This window comes from Mercenaria mercenaria, chromosome 10, assembly GCF_021730395.1.
Source record: "Mercenaria mercenaria strain notata chromosome 10, MADL_Memer_1, whole genome shotgun sequence".
Classification (NCBI taxonomy): Eukaryota; Metazoa; Mollusca; class Bivalvia; order Venerida; family Veneridae; genus Mercenaria; species Mercenaria mercenaria.
Genome location: NC_069370.1, coordinates 16,636,530 through 16,654,607, shown reverse-complemented (window position 1 = coordinate 16,654,607; position 18,078 = coordinate 16,636,530).

The following is an 18,078-nucleotide window of genomic DNA, read 5'->3' as shown; positions in this document are numbered from 1 at the left end:
CTTATGACCTCTGTAGAGGCCATACTTATGAATAGATCTTCATAAAAATTGGTCAGAATGTTCACACTTGATTATATCTAGGTCAAGTTCGAAAGTGGGTCACGTGTTTTCAAAAAGTAGGTCAGTAGGTCAAATAATGAAAAAACCTTGTGACCTCTCTAGAGGCCATATTTTCATGGGATCTGTATGAAAGTTGGTCTGAGTGTTCATCTTGATGATATCTAGGTCAGGTTTGAAACTGGGTCAACTGCAGTCAAAAACTAGGTCAGTAGGTCAAAAATAGAAAAAATCTTGTGACCTCTCTAGAGAGCATACTTTTCAATGGATCTTCATGAAAATTGGTCAGAATGTTCACCTTGATGACATCAGGTCGTTCAAACTGGGTCATGCCATAAAAAAACTAGGTCGTAGGTAAAATAATAAAAAAAACCTTGTGCCCTTCTAGAGGCCATTTTTTCGGGGATTGTATGGAAGGGGTTGAAATTCATCTTGTGATATCAGGAAAGTTCAAAACTGGGTCAACTGTGGTAAAATAGGTCAGTAGGTCTAAATATAAAAAAAACCTTTTGACCCCCTTAGGGCCATTTTTTTCAGGATCTTCAGGGTTTTTTGGATGTTCCCCTTGTGTATTGATAAATTTGAATGGGTCAATGTTCCCAAAAATTAGGTCAGTAGGTATAAAAATAAAAAAACCTTGTGACCTCTTGAGGCCTCTTTATGAATCTTTTGAAATGGGAAAATGTTCCCCTTGAATTTCTGGGTCAGATCAGACTGGGTCATGTGCCTTCAAAAATAGGCATTGGGTAAAAAAAAAAAAACCCCCTTGTGCCCTTCTGAAGCCATATTTTCAGGGTCTTATGAAATTGGGTCAGGGAGCAGGTGAGCGATCAGGACCTCTGGTCCTCTTGTTTGTTTAAAGTTATTTTTCATAAAAAAACTAGGCCAAGAGCTATAACTTTTTTCTAACATATTGCCCGCACTTGCGCGACAATGGCACCCTGGGCGTGCTCTTGTTTTTTTTCCCCGTATTCTTGTGTGTCATCCAACACTAAATGAAAAATAATCATGGAAAAGGAAAAAATTGGCTGTTTACATCTTCTGTTATAATGCATTTCCCGTATAAATAAGTCCCCCTTAAAGCTTTTGGAGGGTGTTTTTTTTTTGTCAAAATGTCTGTACCAGGAATTGTGTGTATAGTGGGCGGAAAACCTTATTCTACTGCTGTTATGTAATTTAAACACTTGAGATTATTGCCATGCAAAATAAAATACATCTGTGAAACAAATTGTTGTGATGATTGAAAAAAACGTTTAAATTGTATTTGAAAAAGCATTTTTAGCTCAAATACAAGAATAAGGGGGTATTTTACTATTTGGGTGTCGGCATCGTGTCGCATTGCTTTGGGCCCAGTGTTCAATTTTATAGATCTTTTTAAAGTATGCCAAATTTTTTTAAAAACCCTCACTAAGGTTTGTTTTAGAAAGGGGCTTCCGCAGTTACCTCCAAGGTCAAGGCTTTGGGGTCAGGTTTGGTAATAGTGTTGGGATTTAATTTTTGGCATACTTTTTCAAAAAATTTAATATGTTTCACAGTGAAATTTATTTTAAATTTAAAGAAATTGCTAAAAAAAAAGTCTTTTTGAATTTCAAAAATGGCTGAATCTGGAGCCATTTAAACGAAATACAAAATGATTAGAGGTGGAAAGCTAAAAGCCCGAAAAAAAAAAGTAAACTGTATAGAGTGTTTTCGAGAAAACCATTTAATCTTGTAAAGTCATTTTTTAATAAAAAGGTAAGTAAAAAAATAACCTATTTTTTAAAAAAAACCCCCTTTTGGTATAAGGGCATTTAAAATGCTTATAAATTAAAAAATGCCTTGAAAAAATTTAGATTTAAACAGTTATGAGGAAACACCCCCGCTCAATGGCTTTCGTTTGATAGGTAAAATGCTTTTAAAATTTTTAATGTTTGCTTTAGGGGTATTGTAAAAATAGAAAAAAATCTTTTGCGCTCTTAAGAGGTAAATGGGTTAACCCCCATCCCCCCGCAAAACTTTGCAGACGCTTTTGAAAAAGATATAATTTTTGTGGGGGAAACTTAAGTTTATCAAAATTTTTAAATGGGGAAAATTTTTGAATGGGAAAAAAAGTTTTTTTCCCCCGTTTTTGTGAACTTTTCTTTTTTAGTTGAGCAGATTTCTGTTTTTAATGTTTGATGATGAAAAAAAACTTTGGCAAAAGGTAAAGTACTAATGAAAAATTTTTGGGGTGTTTATTTGCTTTAAAAGGGTTTGAGGGGTTGTATGTAGAAAAGTTTTTTGTTTTTTCTTCCCCCCTACATCAAATTCGTTGGAAAGAAATGGGGGAAAAAAAAAAAAATCCTGCCTTAAAAAAGTATTTCTTTTCCAGGCTTTAAATTTACTGATAGAGGTGGAAAGCAACCTAAAATATTTTTCTGTAATGATTATTTTATAAATTTATTGAGGAGATTGCAAAACCCACCTATATAATAAATTTACCTGTGTCTTTGAATTATACCTGTGTTTTTTTTACAAAAAAGACGTTTCAGCCCCAAACAAAACGTGCCCTGTATGCTTTAAAAGGGATGAGATTAGATGCAAACAATTAAGGAGGTTTTTTTTGCTCATTAGTTCAAAAGGAAAAGTTAAAAGCCACTTAAACAAATATTCCAAAGTTCTTTAACCTTGATGAGTCAAACTTTCCTTTCCGGTAAAACTACAAAAACTAAAGTCTCGCTTGAATGAAAAAAATTTTGGGTATTCCCTGTCCCTAAAAAAAAATTTTCCCCAAAACTTAAATGTTCTTCATTTCATGTACTTTCGGAAAAAAACCTTCCCTTTTGTTCAGGTGAAGTGGGCGAGCAAAAGCCCGGTCCCCGGTCTCTTTTTATGTTCCGGGAGGGGGTTGCTCCTTACTTTGCCCAAGTTCATGTTAAAATTTAAACAATTAAACCATTGTCTCTTTTTACTTGGGGAAAGGGCAACACAATCCGAAAAAACAATGTTCCCTATGTCTCTTTTCTGAGCAGTGACAAACCAACCCCACCAAAGAAATTTCCTTGGGTCTTTTCTTGAGGAGCAAAATCAACCTCTTTAAACAGTCTCCTCTGGCCCTTTAGTTATTTTTGTAGTGACGAAAAAGTTTAACCCAAAAATGTGTCCCTTTGCCCTTTTAACTTAAAAACAGTTTTTCATGCTCTCTTTTTATTTGAGTAGAGGTAAAGCAAAAAATTTAAACCCAAATTTTTCGTTGTCCCAGAAGCTATACGGCCCCCCAAAGTAATGTTTTTTTGTTCAATTATTGAAAAGGCATTTTAAGCCCCCCATTTAAATGAATGTTCCTTGCCCTTTATTTATTTCTAAAGTGGCAGTTTTAAAATCCGTTTAAATTAAGTTTCCCTTTTGCCCCACTTTCGGGAATGGGGGCTATACTACTCCCGGCGTCGGGTGACCCTTTCGGGGGTAAAGTTTTTTGGCAACCTTGTTTTCTGTCTATTTTTGTTCCTATTGTTTATCTTCTGTTATTCAGGGAAAAATTTGTCCGTATACAAACAAGTATTGTATGGGTGAGCCCATTATAACAAGGTCAAGGTCCCAAGCTTTTATACTTAGGTTTTTTTGGGTTTAAAAGTTTTCGGCAACCTTTGTTTTTTTTAAATTCTTCGTAACTGTTGCTTATTCTTACTTAAACTTCACAAAAACATTGTCAGTATAAAAAAAAAATATGTGTAGGGGTGACCCCTTATACCCTAGGTCAAGGTCCCAAGGTGTTCCACTTGGTTTTTTTTAAAGGTTAATTTTTTCGGAGCCTTTGTTTTTTCTTCTTCTTTGTTTATTGTTATATCTTACTGTAACTTTACAAAACTTGCCCCGTACAAACAAAGTTGTATAGGGAGGGGCCCCCATTATCCCCAAGCCAAGGTCACCAGGGTTTATTTGAATTTTTTTTCTTTTTAAAAAATTTTTCAAAAGCTTCATTTATGCTACTTTGGTTTTTAAAAGATAATGACTTGAATTTAAAAGTGTTTGTTTATAATCTCTGCGGGTGTGGCTATACTCCCCCATAACCCCAATTGTTTTTGATAAAAATTATGCCCTTTTGTACTTAAACTTTTTTAAAAATTTTTAGGTTTCTGGATACTACTTTAAAGGTCCAATACAAAGGGAAAAGTGCATTTTAATTTCTTTAAAAAGCCAGAACTTTTTTTTTTGGAAAAATGATGTTGGTATGTAGAAATTCGAAATAAATGCGTATTTTTACAATTTTTTTTTCTATGAGTAAAAGAAGTTAAAAAGCCCCTGGGGGGGTCATTCTGTCGATTCTTGAAATTTCAACTAAACACATACATTTCTTTGGTTAAAAGATTCTGTAAATTTTGACCTGCCAGTCTTCTTATTTAGTGTCTTGCAGAAGTCTATGCATGGCTAGAAAAAAATTCCCAATCATTTCCCATAGTAAGGCCCTTTTAATGCAAATATAAGTAAAGATTGTTTAAAATGTTTTTTATCTCTATCTGCTGTGTAGAAATTAATCCCCAAACTCTGATTTGATTTTTGATTGATTATGCCTTTTTTAAAAATTTTTTTTACAAACTTGTTTTTGGAATAACTTTTTTTTAAATATAAGGTAATGATTTAAAAACTCAAAATATATCTTTATCATCATCATCTGCAGGTTTTAACATCCTAATCAAATATTTGTGTATTTGATTGAAATTATCCCCCTTGGGTGATCTTCCTTTTAAAGTGAGGTCTCTTATAAAAATATATTTTTTTGTCAAATTCCGATAGGGGAAAAGCGTGCTGTCTTAGGACCTTTGTTTCTTGGCAGATACAAAATTCTTTCTTGGTTTTAAAAATGAAAATGCGAAGCACTTAAAAAAAAAAGGGGAAAATGGTGATTTCAGGGAAGCAAGGCATGAGAATAACATGGTTTTGAACAATCCCACGTTTTTTTCCCTTTAAAAATGATGCATTTTATATTTTTAAAAAGTTCGGGTGTTTTCTTTTACAACGGTAAGATTCTTGAAATCTTTATTCATTGGCATTAACATAATTTGTTTTTTTTTTTTTTTAGCATTTTTCTAAGGACTAACAAATTGTAACAAAATTAAATTTTTTGGTATTTTTTCCCACGAAAAAATCACAAAGCAAGTGCTGTTCCCTTGAAAAATTTAAAAGGGAAGTTTGGGTTTCACAAAATTCTTTTTCATATGTAAATATTTAACTGAAAAATGTCTCTAGCAGATAGCATTTTTTTTTGTTTAATTTAAATTTTTTTTTAATGATTAAGAATTTAAATTGAAAGGAGAAATGGGGAATAGAGCTAAATTTAGTGTAAATAAAAGATTATTTGCCCAATAAAAAGTTGGGGGGCCTTTTCCCTGAGGGGGGGTTTGTTTGTCAGAATTTTCGTTGTTCATTTGTAAAACTTTTTTTTGTATTATATGGTTGTTGAGGTGGTGAGCCGTGCCACTCAGATAAAAAAAAAAACCTTGAGCTTGTCCCGACTTAAAATTTTTAGCTATCTTTATTTTGTTCGGGTAAGCTTTTGTATATGCCTATTGGTGGAGGGCCCGTTCCTTGCATCTTGCATCAACATCTTTCTGAAATCCTGGTCATAATTATCCAACTTGTCTGAGCATTGGCGGGCCCCTTTTTCCCAATTTTATTAAAGGGTTTACTCTTAGTTTTTTGGGGTGCCGGGGCTAGAAGTAGAAAAACCTTTAAATTTTTTTTTTCTCATAAACCATTGATGCCTTTCACCAGTCTTGTTTTGTTGGATTTTTTTTCAAGTTTTGTAGATGTTCCATTTTTCCCCTTGGGGAGTACCGAGTTAAAAAAAGAAAACCTTCAAACAAATTTTTCAAACTTTTGTATTGTCTCAAATTGGTCTGTGCATCCTGTATGTCCTCTCCCCCTTGTTTTGGTGGTTCCATGCGGCCTTTTTTCCACGAGTTAAAACATAGAAAAAACGTTAAATAATTTCTGCTCATAAACCCCCTCATTTTATTTTTACCATAGCTATTTTGGCACTCCTCAAATATTTAATGGACTTTGCCAGGGTGAAAATAAAAAAAACCTGTGACTTCCCCAACCACTTGATGTGCTTCATTGCCTTGTCATAGTTTTTTTGATCCCTTCAGATTTTTTAAAAATGGTTCCTTGGCCCTTTTGAGGGGTCAAAAGAGCAAAAACAAAAAAGGGGTTTATAAACATCTCATAACCTTTTTGATGTATCTTCCCCAAAGGGGCCTGTATGATTTTTTTTTTAAAGTTTTTTTAAATACTTTTGTTGACCCCATTTTAGGGGCCCCAGGGTTAAATAGGAACTCCTTCAAACCACTTCTTCAATGGCCTACTTGAGGGCTGTTCGTAGCACCCTGGTTGGCCCTCTGCCCAATTTGTTCGTTTTTTATGCTGCCCTTTTTTTGGGGAAAACCATTGAAAAAAAAAAAAACTTTTAAATAGTTCTGGTATGACCCCTTGACTGTGCATCAGGGTTTGTACCTTCTAAAGTTAATTCGTATATAAAAAGTTAGGGTCCACAAAAATTAGAAAATCCTAAAAATAACTTTTAAAAACTGCTTAATGGAAAACCCCAATTAAAAAATCTTAAATATTTTTTAAAGGGAAAAACTGTTTTGGGTGGTCCCCTTTTTTGGGCCCAAAAGCAAGGAAAAATGTCAAGGTCCCCCTCAGGGGGGTGCTTCGGTAAATTTTGCATCTTGTTTAAAGATGAAATTATGTCAAATGTTCGTGCTCAAAGTATGTCAAATATAATTATGTCAGATGGTATCATTTTAGGTATACTTGCTAAAACTTTACAAAGGTGGCATACTCCTAGATTCCCCACCCACCCCACGAATTGCCCTGCTGCCCCAACCCCAACCGAAAAATAAAAAATTCCAGTAAGACCCTTTTTTTTAAGCAATAACATTTTGAGTGCTGGAAATAAATTTTTGTCAAAAGTTTTAGAAATTTGTCTAATATGTCTTCCTAATTAGACCCCTATTTCAAATTTTTTAAAACTCAAAGAAAGGCAGAATTTTTAAATTTGAGGGTTTGACTAGTTTAGGTCAGAGGGCCCCTCAAGTTCAACTTTGAAAAAATGAAAAAAATTTTTAATAAAATGACGGGTTTTTTAAATGTCTTGAAAATTAAAATAAAAGATTAGGTTCTTCTCAACTTTTTAAAAGTGTGGATTTGTTCAAAATTAAATTTTGCTTTTGAATGAATAAATTCTAATTCGATTTAGGTGTCAAAATCTGCAATAAAAGTAAAAACAAAGGTTTTATGAACACAATGAGAGCATGTCATCAAATAAATATTTCATGTAAAATTGTTTTGCTAATTATTGCCTTTAAATTAATCCCCTTTAAAAATCATTTAAAAAGTGCATAATGAAATGCTGAACTACTTTTCTTTTGTGGGGGTTTTATAGGCATTGTGTAATGTGTATAGAAATTTTCTGCATTTTGGGTTTGAACATGTTGATCGTTAAAATGAAAATAGGTTAGTTTATATGAGCAGAAAAAAAAAATTGCCCCTGAGCATTATATATTCGTTATTGTTGTTGCCCTTTTGCTGCTTCTTTTTTTTGGCGAAAATTTAAAAAATACAATGTTGCTGTTTATGAAAAGATTTCGGACTGTTTGGAAAAAATGCTTGCTGTTACCAATGTATTTCTACTTTTTGCGAAAAAAGCTTGCTATTATAAATGTATTTTTCAGATGTATTGCAGAAAAATGCTATGCGTTATAAAGTTTTACGGGTGTATTGCAGAAAAATGCTTGTGTTTTCAAAAGTAATATGTGTTTCAAATGATTTATGGCGTATGCGTGCTTGTGTTTCAACTGTTTTGGACTGTTTGCAGAAAAATGCTATGTGTTTCAAATGTATTTAGGACTGTATTGCAGAAAAATTATCTGTATCAAAGTATTTTGCTGTATTGAAAAAATTGCTGTTTAATGTATTACGCTGTATTGCGAAAAATGTTGCTGTTTCCCAAAAGCAAACGGACGGGTTGCAGAAAAATTTGCTATTTTCAAAAGTTTTTACAGCTATTTGCGAAACGTATCTGTTATCCAAAAGTATTTAAGTACTTGCGAAAATGTAGCTTTTTCAAAAAAGTGTTTACGCGTATTGCGAAAAATATAGCTGTTTTCAATGTATTTCCGACTGATTTAGAAAAAATATATGCTGTTTTCAAATGTATTTACGACTGATTTGGGAAAAAATATTTTATTTATCAAATGTGTTTAAGACGTTTGCAGAAAAAAAGCTTGGTTTCAAAGTATTTTCGATGTATTTCGAAAAATGTTGCTTTTTTCAATGTATTTACAGACTGTTTGCAGAAAAACTTGCGTTTTTAAAGTATTTCCCGACTTATTTCGAAAAGCTATGCGTTTCAATTATTTCTGACTGTATGCAGAAAATACTATGTGTTTTCCCAAATGTATTTAAGCTGTATTGCGGGAAAAAAAAACTATGTTGTTTATCAAGTATTTATACAGCCGTATTGCGAAAAATAATATGCTGTTTATAAAAGTATTTACAGCGTTTTGAGAAAAAATGGTTGTGTTTTTTTAAAATTTAAGCTTTTTTAGAAGAAACTATGTGTTTTCCAAAAGTTATCGCTGATTGCAGAAGAATACTATGCGTTTTCAAAGTATTTAAGCTGATTCCAGAAGAATACTATGTGTTATCAAAGTATTTCGATTTTTCAAAAAAACATGTGCTTTCAAATGTTTTAGACTGTATTCCGAAAAATCTATGTGTTTCAAAAGTATTTCAGACTGTATTGCAGAAAAATGCTATGTTGTTTATCAAATGTGTTTCGACTGTATTGCAGAAAAATACTGTGCTGTTATCAAATGTATTTACAGACTGTATTGCAGAAAAATACTATGCTGTTTATCAAATGTATTTACAGACTGTATTGCAAAAAAATGCTATGCTTTTTCAAATGTGTTTACAGACTGTATTGCAGAAAAATACTGTGCTGTTATCAAATGTATTTACAGACTGTATTGCAGAAAAATACTATGCTGTTTTCAAATGTTTTACAGATGATTGCAGAAAAAAATCTTGCGCTTTCAAATGTTTTACAGATGTATTGCGAAAAATGCTATGCTTTTTCATTGTATTTCTACAAATGTTTTAAAAAAAACATGTTGTTTCCCAAAGGTATTTAGACTGTTTGCCCAAAAAAAACTTGCTTTTTATCCCAAAAAAATTTCCCGACTGGTTTTCAGAAGAATACTTGCTGTTTCAAAAGTTTACAGACTAGTTGCAGAAAAAAGCTAAGCTTTTTTTCAAATGTATTTACGACGTATCAAAAAAATGCAAGCTGTTTTTCAAATGTATTTCGTGTATTCAAAAAAGCTATGCGTTTACAATGTTTTATTGACTGTTTCCAAAAAATCTATGGTTATAAAAGATTTCGACTGTTTCCAAAAAAAATGCTTGTGTTTATCAATGATTTTTTGCTGATTCCAGAAAAAAAGCTTGCTGTTCCAAATAAATTTTACGACGCATTGCAGAAAAAAAATTGTGTTTTCAAAAGTTTTACAGCTGATTCCCCAAAAATGCTTTGTCTTTCAAAGTTTTCAGACTGATTGCAGAAAATCTTGCTGTTTATCAAAGTATTTAAGAGATTCCGAAAAAAGCTAATGTATGCTGTTTATGAAAGTGTTATTGTACCCCCGAAAAGAAAAATTGTAAGGGGGGGTTAATGGTTTCGGTTGTTTTCTGCCGTCCGTCCGTTGTCCAAAAACATAATCTTTTGTGCCAAATTCTCCCCTCCCCGTGCACAATTTAAAGAAACCCCCCCCGTGTCAGTAACAAAAAGTTTTTGTGAAGGGGCTGTTAGGTTCTTTTAGAAAAAAAATGCGAGTTAAGGCTTTGTTTTTGTTACTATACTATATACCTAGACAAATCTTTGGCACCATCTCTCTCTTCCCTTTGACACAATTTAAGAAACTTCCCCAAGTGACGTAAACCGTGTGCCTGCGCAATTTTTCCTTTTATAAAAACCCCCAAAAGGCCCCTTTTCCCCAATTTAAAAAAAAACAAACTTTTTCCCCCCTTTCCCCAAAAACCCCCAAAGACCAAAATTTGTTTGCATTTTGATGAGCAGAAGGAAAACTTAGTTACCTTGATATTCACCTGATTTAACCCCTTTAAACGTTTGTTTGAAGTATTTTCCCGGAATAAAGGAAGAAGAACATCTAAATATTTTTAATTAATATAAAAAAAACCCGTTGGTAAAAACCCCCCTTTTTTCCCAAATTTTCTAGTACCCGGGCCCTTTTTCCCCAAAAGGGAAAAAAAAAACACTGGCTGGGGAATGTTAGGTTCTTTCAGAAAAAAAATTTTTGGGTTTGGGGCATTGTTTTTGTTTTCTATATATATACTAGCACAAACTTGTGGCACCATCTCTCTCTCCCTTGACACAATTTAATGAAACTTCCCCAAAGTCATCAATAAAACAGTAGTTTTGCCGGGGATTTGGTTCTTTCAACCAAAAATTGCAGGTTTGGGCTTTTGTTTTTTGTTAACTACTAGTCATAGTCTGATAGCAAAACTTGGCGCCTAATCTTCCCAACCCCCGCCCCCAATTTAAGAACTTCACTCAAATGATCATTACCCTTTATGAAGCTTAGTTGAAGATTCCTTTACTTAAAACCCTGGTTTAGCTGAAAGGTCAAAGGGGGGAAACCCGAAATTTAGTGTGCAGAAAGGTTAAAACCTGGAGCTTTTTTGTGTTGGATTGGTGGTTGTTTTTTGTTATTTTTTTGTTGAGAGATTGGTTCGTCTATTGTTTGTGCTGGTATAAAAATTGTCTGAAGTGTCCGAACCCTTTTTCAACAAAATTCATGACCCAAACTCAAAGAAAATGGCGACGGCTGCAAAAGCAAGAAAGTCATGCCCATTTAACAGAAGGGGTAATTTTTTAAGGGAACATTAAAAAGATGTTGTTTTTTTTTTTGCCTTGTTGCTCACCTGAGCAAAGCTCGGTGGTTTTTCTGATGCCGATGTCCGCGTCCCTTCGTCGTCTGTCGTTTTGGTCGTCGTCTGTCAACATTAGCTTTGGGATGGTAGAGGGGTATTTTATTAATTTTGGAAAATTGGTCAGAATGAAACCTTGATGAAATCTAGGCCGGTTCGAAGGGTCATCTCGGGGCAAAAAAAGGTCCTGGTCAAATCAAAAAAAAACCTTTTTGTTGCGTAGGGCTGTTTTTTATTTAATCTTCGAATATTGGTCGAAGTAAATTGATGAAAACTGGGGCCCGGGTTTGAAAATGGGTCATCTCGGGCAAAAAACTAGGTCCTAGGGCAAATCAAAGAAAAACCCTTTTGTTTCGATGAGGGGGTATTTTTCAATTAATTTCCCAAAAAATTGGCAGAGTGATAACCCCTTTGATCTAGCCCCGGGTTTGAAAATGGGTCCTTGGGGCAAAACCCCGGCCTAGGGCAATCAAAGAAAAACTTTTGTAGCGAAGAGGCGATTTTTTTATTTTTTTTATGAAAATGGTCGAATGAAACCTTGATGAAACTAGGCCGGGTTTTAAAAATGGGGGCATTCCGGGTCAAAAACTAGGTCACTGGTCCCTAAGCCTTGTGAGCGTTTGGGTGTATTTTTCAATTGTCTTCTGAATTTTTGGCAGAGATTGCCCGATGAAATCTTTGGCCGGTCGAAAAGGGTCCTCTGGGGCCCAAAAATAGGTCATGGTCAACCCCAAAAAAAAACCTTGTGTATGCGATAGAGGCGGAATTTTTCAATTTACTTCGAATTTTGGTCAGATGATTCCTTTATGAAAAACTAGGCCGGTTCGGAAATGGGGCATTGGGGGCAAAAACTGGTCAAGGTTTTAATCCGTTTTTAAAAACTTGGTTGCGATAGGGCTGTATTTTTCCCAAAGATCTTCTGTTTTGGTCAGAAAGATTGCCTTTATGTTTTTGACAAGTTCAAAATGGGTCTTGGGGGCAAAAAAGGTCACTAGGTCAAAACCCGAAAAACCCTTTTGTTGAATAGAGGCGTTTTTTCAACTGATCTTCATGAAATTTGCCCCAATGATTACCCCTTTATTCTGGCTGTTTCGAAAATGGGTAACTGGGGTCAAAAAAATAGGTCCAAGGTCAAATCGAAAAAAAAACCCCTTTTGGGAGCAAAGAGGTGTTTTTCCCTTGTTTCTGAAAAATTTGGGCGAGTGATTGCCTTGAGAAACTAGGTGGTTTTGAAAATGGGTTTTGGGTCAAAACAGGTAAGGTCTTTAAAAAAAAAAACTTTGTAGCGAAGGAGTTTTTTTTAGTTGATTTTTTTATGAAATTTGGTAGGTTGATTGCCTTAAAGAAAAACTAGGTCGTTTTATAGAGTCATTGAGGTCAAAAATGGCACTTTGGGCAAATCCCAAAAAAAAACTTCTGTATGTGATGGGCTGTATTTTTTGTTGATCTTCCGAAATTTTGGTCAGAATGATTGCCTTTTAAATCTGGTCGGTTTGAACGGGTCTCGGGTCAAAAACGGTCTATCTAGAAAAAGCTTTTTTTTTCGCAAAAGACCCAATTTTTTTGGTCCCTCTTAATGAAAAATTGGTCGAAAATTTGTTTCCTGAATCCTAGGTCAAACTGTTTTTCCCCTTTGGAGTGTTTCTTAGGTGAGCGACCTGGGCCCCCCCTTGGCCCCCTTGTTTTTTGGTTTCGTTATCCCTTTTCCCTTTTGGTTTTTTGGGGTGGAGGGATTTTGGTGTCACTTTGTCCCAATTTTTAGTTATTGTGACGATGTTTTTTCTCTTCCCTTTTAAGGGTTTGTGGGCCCAATTTTAAAAAATTTGGGTGAAGACCCCTTGGAAGACCTTCCCTGGTCGTTTAAATACAACCAACAGATTTTAAAATTTTTTGTGGTTTTAAACTGGTTTGTATCAGCCCCCACCCCAAAAAAAAATGTAAAGGAATTAAAAGGTCATGGGCCCCTTTGGGAGGCCCAAATTTTTAGTGTGATTCAAAATCTGTCACTTTTTTTTTTGCCCTTTAGCAGCCGAAAATCCTTATTTGGGCCTTGAGGCGAGTGGTACATTCAAATGCTTGAAAACTGTCCCAAATGTCATCTTGGATCTTTTACCTATTAATGTGGGGAAAGCTTTTAAATTCTGTTTTAACCCATGGTAATTCACCTGCCAAGTTTTTTCTTTAAACCCTAAAGGAACAGAAGGTGTTCTTCTACCCCAATTAAAATGGCCCTTTTTGCTGCTAACAAAGTAGGGGGGCTATCCTACTCGCCAGGCGTTGGCGTTTTCTGGCCCCCTTTCTCTTTATCTTTGTTTTACTTTTGGGTTTTCTTCAAAATTTAAAGTTTTCCTCTACTCTACTTACCCAATATTTCATGGGAATTTTCCCCCCTTTTTTTGAATTTCGGTTAAAATTTTGGTGCACTTTCCCTTTACTCAGTTATTACTGAAGGATTTGATTTGATTCAAAAAAAAGTTGTTCCATTCTCCCCCAATTTATGACACAAAGGCAAACTCATGATTTAAAGAATTATGCCCCTTTTTTTTTAGAATTTTATGTTAAAATTTTTTGATTTTTACTTATTCTGATTTTGAAGGGTTTTAATTCAATTAAATAAATTTTTCTCTCATCTCCTACTCTTTGACAAAGGACATAACTGTGGCAGCTGTTTTTTGGTTATCCCCCTTTTATTAAAATTTTAGGTTATAGTTTTTTATGCACTTTCATCATCTTGTTATTAACAGAACCCCTTTTATTTCCCGTTGTACCCATCCTCATCCACTCTAAGAAAAAGGCAAAAACTCTTGCCAATATTTATTTAATTATCCCCTTTTTTTTTTCAATTTAGGTTAAAAAATTTTTAGGCACATTTACTTTTTCTGTTATTACCAAATGGATTTGATTTAGACTTTTTTAAAAAGTTGTATACTATCACCCCCAAAATTTTGATCAAGAGCCCTAACTCTTGCTTTTAAAATTTTTATGAATTTGTTGGCCTTTTTATTAGAATTTTTTTCGGTTTTAGGTGACTTTCGGTACTTTGGGATTTCTTAATTTCTTTTTTATCTTGTTTTATAAATGGATTTTTTCAAAATTAAAATGATTGTTCCACATCAACCTCCATCATGAACACAAATTTTTAAGCTGGCCCAGTCGTTCTGGTTATGCCCCCTTTTTCTAATGAATTTCCCGGTTTTAAGTTGCAATGATTGTGTTCTCCAGTATTATTAGATTTTATTTAAATTCGAATGCCGATGTAGAAAAGGTGCATACTTTTGCAGCGTTTTCCCTGATTATGTTCTTTTTTCACTGATTTAAAGTTTTTTGACTTAAAATATTGTCCCTTCTTCACCCACATTTGGTCATTAAACATCCAGTGACAGCTTCAGCTTTCCCCAGTGTGCCCCGTTTCCTATCAAGCTTCCCTGGACCGCTCTTGTTTTATTTTTTGTGACTGCTTAGTATTTTCCCCCTCTGAAACTGGGGTTTTTAGTTACCCCGGGGAAATTTGTGTTTCAAACCTTGTTGGGTTACATTCATCTATTTTTTTTTTCAAAATTTAAAACAATCAAAAAAAAAAGTGTTAGAAAATTAAAAACTCCAGATAAAATAGGCAATTTATTAACTAATTTATTTTTTTGCCAAGTTAAAAAAGATAATATTTAAATTTCCAAGTGATCCAATTTTTTTGTTTTGCAAAAAAAATAATTTTTACTCAAGGTTTGGAAAAATATCAAAACTTGTTTTATTTCAGCTCAAAAAAAACCCCCCAACCATCAACCTGTTTTCTGTGCTGTTTTTTACCCTTTGGGTTTCCTCCATCAATTGTGCAGGAAAATGCGAGGCCAAATAAGCCGGTTTTGTGTGCTTGCAAATTTTTGGAGTGCAAATTTTCCCAAAAATTTATGTTTTGTGTAAAAAACGGTGCACATTACTCCCTTCGTTTAATTGGTGCTTTTCATAATTGTTTTTCCCGCAAAAATTCAAAACTCAGTGACTTGACAAAAGTTTTCTTTCCCTTTTTGGGGGGAAATGAATACTGCAAAAATTTTAAGAAATTCAAAGCCTCAAAAATAGCACAATTTTATTAAAAGGCTGCCATAATGGTTTACCCCCCTCCATGTCCAGGGGGTCACGAAGAAACCCCAAAAATTTATAAAATTTTTAACAATACTTGGGAATTGGTTAAAAGAAAACAGAAAGAAAATTTGGCCCCACCATGAGAAAAAAGCAAGTGCGTTTGCGCCAGCATGGTTTCCGACCCGATGCGCATCGCGCGTAGGTCAGGATCCTGCTTTCGTTTCAAAACCCTTTGTTAGAAAACGTTAGCGAAACAGATGGATCCCGCCGACTGCGCGGTGGCGGTGGTCGGTCCATGTGGCGCAAACGCACAGTTGGTTTTTCATGGCGTGGTCTTTTGTCTTACCCATGAACAAAAAATAGGAAAAAAATCAACAAAAGGTTTTAAATTTTGCGATCTCTGGGTGGGTGTTGTGTAAGGGTCTACTTTTGATTTAACTAAACCCCACTTGTTTTAGATGCCTCAAATTCTTCTAAAATGAAATTTTTAAATTAGCTTAGTTGTTCCTAGGGATATTTTTTTTGCCCCGAAAAAAACCTTCCCCTTTTTGTAATGTTCTCTGGTTCTGTATTGAAGGATTCGATATGTGCTACAAAAAAAAAAAAAATTAGCAAAAAAAAAATGTTGTTTTAAAAGAATTTTCTGTCCCGGCAAGCTGTTTTGGTCGCCCCAAAAGGCGGTGGCGAGGGACAAAGTTTCCCTCCGTTTGAAAACACAGATGATTTTTATCTGCATATATCGTTACTTTAAAGCTTTTTATTGTGCGATAATTTTTCTTGCAAAAAGTTTTTACAAATAAAAGATAAAAAGAAAAAAAAATACTTTTTTTGGGGCACTCTTTTTATAGTAGGTTGTACACAAAGTGAGGGAATTAACTCGGTAAAAAGGGGGTGTCCTGATGTTTAGTGATGCACAAACAAAGTTCACTTTAGTTTTATCTTTGTAGCATAAAGGTTGTCTCGTAAATAATGTATTTTGAATCGAGAAATTTCCGTATCTAAGAGAAACTATAAAGGTACCAGTTTTTTTTTTATTTATTAAAACAATTAAATAATGATGAAGGTGTTGCCAAACAGACAAGTGGATCTGGCAGGGTTTAAAAACTGGAAAGCCGTCTGGTGCAAGAAAAAATTTTTTTTGAATTTTGGGCAGCCTTCGTCTTTTTGGTTGGGTTTCAAGTCACAGTGATCATTTTGCCCCCCTCCCATGTAATGAGAAAAAGACCTCCGGGCAAAAAGATTTTTTCGGATTGCGGGCCACCAACCTTCTGAAAACTGGTTCCCCCTCCAGAATCTTTTAAATTAGGTATGGCCTGGGATTTTAAAGTCTGCAATAAAGCTTGTCTGTCTATTTTGTAAGGACTACAACTTAAAAAATTCAAGATTAAATTTAAAAACCCTTGTATGAAAGATTTTCCTTTCTCCTGTGCGAAAAACTTTGTTGCTGCTTTTCCACTTTTACAGCGGAATAGATCTGTGAAAATGAAATTTTTTTTTGTAAATAAATATTTTTTTTGTGTTTCTGTAGGGAAAAAAGGCATATTTTTGGCAAAATTTGTGTGGAAAACAGATGCTGGTAAATACTAATGTATTTTTCATGATGATTTGTCATACACAAAATAGAGAAAAGTGGAAACTTCACAGGTCGCTCAACACGACAAAAACGAAAATGTTGCAGGCTCAGTTTGATTGAGCCTGTTCATGGACGGTAGTGGAAATGCATGCTACTGTCCATGCCCTCTAGCCCCGGGTTGAGCAGAACTCAACATTTACACATGCCAAAAGTACAAAAGGCAATTTAGAGACATCCACAGATGTATTCAAGCAGCGGTGAACATGGAACCTTCAATGATACACGTGTTGAGGCGTGTAATTCCATGAAGAGCGGCGTTTACAAAGTAATTTTCAAACAAAACACTTCAATAAATATATCTATCATTAGCCAATATTTCAGCAGTGGCTGATTATCAGCAAAAAGCAATGTTCTTATGCATATGTACTTAAGTTAAAGCAGCTGTAGATGTGCTTTGGCCTAACAAAAAAAATTGTTTGTTTCTGGTAACATGCTAAAAAAAATTAGGGTAGGTAGTTCGGTAATTTTTATGCCCCCGAAGGGAGGCATATAGTTTTTGAACCGTCTGTCGGTCTGTCAGCCTGTCGGTCTGTCAGTCTGTCGGTCTGTCAGTCTGTCCGCAATTTTCGTGTCCGGTCCATATCTTTGTCATCGATGGATGGATTTTCAAATAACTTGGCATGAATGTGAACCACAGTTAGACGACTTGTCGCGCGCAAGACCCAGGTCCGTAGCTCAAAGGTCAAGGTCACACTTAGACATTAAAGGATAGTGCATTGATGGGCATGTCCGGTCCATATCTTTGTCATCGATGGATGGATTTTCAAATAACTTTGCATGAATGTGTACCACAGTAAGACGACGTGTCGCGCGCAAGACCCACGTCCGTAGCTCAAAGGTCAAGGTCACACTTAGACATTAAAGGATAGTGCATTGATGGGCGTGTCCGGTCCATATCTTTGTCATCGATGGATGGATTTTCAAATAACTTGGCATGAATGTGTACCACAGTAAGACGACGTGTCGCGCGCAAGACCCAGGTCCGTAGCTCAAAGGTCAAGGTCACACTTAGACATTAAAGGATAGTGCATTGATGGACGTGTCCGGTCCATATCTTTGTCAACCATGGATGGATTTTCAAATAACTTGGCATGAATGTGTACCACAGTAAGACGACGTGTCGCGCGCAAGACCCAGGTCCGTAGCTCAAAGGTCAAGGACACACTTAGACGTTAAAGGTCATTTTTCATGATAGTGCATTGATGGGCGTGTCCGGTCCATATCTTTGTCATTCATGCATGGATTTTAAAATACTTACGCATGAATGTGTGGCACAGTAAGACGACGTGTCGCGCGCAAGACCCAGCTCCGTAGGTCAAAGGTCCTAAACTCTA